Source organism: Mandrillus leucophaeus, unplaced genomic scaffold (assembly GCF_000951045.1).
Source record: "Mandrillus leucophaeus isolate KB7577 unplaced genomic scaffold, Mleu.le_1.0 Scaffold758, whole genome shotgun sequence".
Taxonomy (NCBI): domain Eukaryota; kingdom Metazoa; phylum Chordata; class Mammalia; order Primates; family Cercopithecidae; genus Mandrillus; species Mandrillus leucophaeus.
In genome coordinates, this window is record NW_012108230.1 from 1,316,155 (window position 1) to 1,319,658 (window position 3,504).

Genomic DNA, 3,504 nt, shown 5'->3' on the forward strand with positions numbered 1-3,504 from the left:
CTATTCATAAATTCATGTTTCATGTATTAAAAAGAGATTCAAATTTTAGGAAAAAAGCTATGAACTTTTCTTCTTAAAAGTATTTACTATGAGTCAGCATATTATAACACATCTTTAGTATCCAACATTATAATTGGTTTTGCAGTTCTAATTTAGAAAATTCATTGTTTAAATGACTTGTTTTTGATTGATTTTAGTTTAAATATATTTAAATGCTCAATGAAATAGCTACATTTAATTTATAAATTAATCAACCTATTATTTTTATTTTATACAACAAATAATGATTTTGTTTAAAAATAATAAACAGAAATTCAAGTTAATTTTAAATGAATAAATATAAAACTGATTTTGTATTAAAAAATTAGAGAAAATAACAGGAAAAAAGATCTTTCCTAAATACAAAAAATCTAATTTTCATTTTGATCATATTAGTTACTTTGAAAAGAATCTTAATATTTATTCTTCATTATTCCACATAAGTATAGTATTCTTAAAATGTAATCTATATTTTATATTTATCATCAGATTGCTATTGAAATGTTTTGATAATATTAATATCTCATGAAACAAAACTATTTACTATAGTTGTAGTTCTGTGAACATACATTTTATAATGCAAACACAATATCAATGTATCTTAATGATTAACATTATATATTCCATATAAAATTTATTCTTATTTTGGGAGGAAAAGTATTGCAAGAGTTTGTAAAAGAAAAAAAATAGGTATTTAAAGTACAAAGATTTTTTAGTAGAATTCCAATATTTTTAATGGGCAAAAGAAGTGAAAACAGAACTTTGAAATTTATGAATCTTAAATATGTTAAGGAATTAAACGATGTGACTGCAAAGTCAAACTGCTTCACAATCTCAAATTATACATTCTCCAAAGTATTCAAAGTGATGACAGTAAGTAAATACTTCATCATCTAAGTACTCATCAAGGTTAAAGTTTGGATAGAAAAAATGAAGAATATATATTTTGCTATCAAAATAGCTAAAAGACTTCTAAAATTGTGCTGTTTGGTGTTCATAAGTGTAACTCAAATACCTCTTTACTTATGCCTCCTGTTTTCTGATGTTATGTTTAACAAAACATGCAAATTGAAAATTAAAATTATTTTATTTTGCCTCAAATATGAATACAGCTAAAATTTTCACAGAAAATAACATTTCCTAAATTATAATTGATGTATAAAAAGCTTAGAAAAAATATGTTAATATATATTCAAAAAATACTGTATCCTTTAGTCAGGGTGCCTTTTGACAAAATGCAATGATATCTTAAAATATTAAAACTCTTCCACTGAAATATACATGCAGTCAGCCCCAGAGAAAAATGTGTCCATGTGTAGGCGATTGTCCTGAGGAATGTATTATTCCTTCTGGATTACTTTTTCCCTCGAGGTAACATTCTCATTAAAAAGATGAACTGATTTTCTACTCCCAGGGGAAAATACATAGTGCCCAGGAAAGCTTTCTAAATAAACATCTCACCAGACTTAAAAAACAAACAAACAAACAAAAAACTGGGAGCATATTCATTGAAAATGCCTGAAAATTTCACCAGCATCTCCATTAAGGCATACCCTGAACTTTAAAACAGTAATGTTAGTGCAGAACAGCAACAATTACTTTTCTTATTATTTCTGAAAAGTATAACCAATTGTACTATCAAAGCAAAATAACTAATTACAATTAAAGGCAGGGAAATGAGTTCTATGCCGAAGCTCTCTAGTTCTATTTCCATTTTTTTCTTAACTGTCTGAACTTAATTAAAACAAACATAGACTAAAAGGGAGCCATTTGGAAAATATTTTCTGTGTTTAGTATAAATATATTTAAATATCACTAGTAGCATCCCAAAGTTTTTCCAAAAATTTTCATGCCAAAGTACTAAACACTCACCTGATATCCTTATCGACATTTGAGCCATCTTTGCAGTTTATGTCAAGATAAATGGCGTTAAGATGGAGCACTCAAGAAGTTTATGAAATTCACTAAATTCACCTTGGTCTGCAGACATCTATAAGTACATATTTGTTAATCCATTAGGTGCTTACTGAATGCCAGGCACAATTCTAGAATATGGTGATAGATACAACCATTATCCCACTATCTGTTTGTTTGTTTTTACTATATTTATATAGTAAATACTAAACGAAGCATTTCCTATTTTATTTACATTGTATTTGACCAATTAATTAGTAAGAAAAATTCGTAGTCCAAATAATTCTGGATTAATTATCTTGCATGGAATAGAAACAATATTTATAAAGAACAATGCAAATGTTGTATGATGATTTTCACTAAGACCTTTTTATTAGGTGTGAGTACCAGCTTGCTGCACTTCTAATATCTTTCAAGATATTAGTTTTAATGTAATGAAATTTCTGTTCATTAATTGAGAAGGTAGTGATTTATTTATTATGTTTATAGTGGACTTGTCATTACTACCATTTTAAGTTTTAATCTTTAGAATTCTCTGTTTGTAACCCTGTATAAAGAGTCCTCTAAGCATCTGAGGAGGAGCTCAGATTGTCACTGGGACTAGTAAATAGCAGTAGTAATGATATTTGAAAATATTAAAAATATAAATACTTTTATTATTGGATTAACAGTCAAATTTATACCACAGCAGATAAAAGGAAATTAGAACAACTTATATTATTAATCATTAGGTATAAGAGCAGTTGCTACATTTAGAATATTAAAATGGTGAATGATGTATTGCATATTTATTGTACCTTTTCCAATTAATTCTGCAAAAAAAAGGCCAAAGATCTTTAGTTATTATAAGTATGCTCAGTATTGTTTGAATTGAAACTGAAACAATGGAAATTACCTCACACATAGGTGCAAAATGTGTTAAAAGCAAATAAAATAAGCAAATAAAAAATTATCTAATTTAGGAAGGTAGCTCAATTTTTTGAGAAATACTGATGATATATCTTGTTAAATGTACTGAAAGCTAAATGTGATTTCAAAAGGTAAAAATATGTAAGAAAGTAAATAAAACTAAACTAGTAAGTTCTTTCTTTTTCAAAGGTGTCGTACTTTTGAAGTTGCCATTAATTATCTACAAGCAATTATTTCATTTTGTAAAATAAAAGTTAATGGAGAAATTAGATAATAGGTTTTGAACTAATTATTTGACAAATATTAGACACATACACAGTAAGATAAAGATGTTTTCTCTAAAAGATATAATCATCCCTTTCATAGGTGCATAATGTAAATAACAGTAATAATTAATTATTGTGTTGCAGATTTTAGAGTCATAGTTGCCATACACCTAGTAGATAGAACTTAAAATCTAAATTTATTTCAGCTGTTCGTAAACCAAGTTCATTGGATTCATTTTTACAAATTGAAATTAAAGCAGAGACACAAAGAAAGTTGCCAAGACAAACCATCAATCTGTGCTGGACAAAGAAACATAATTCAGAATAACAGAATCACCATTTTGACTTTTAGCCATTGGCTATCATTTGATAAAAA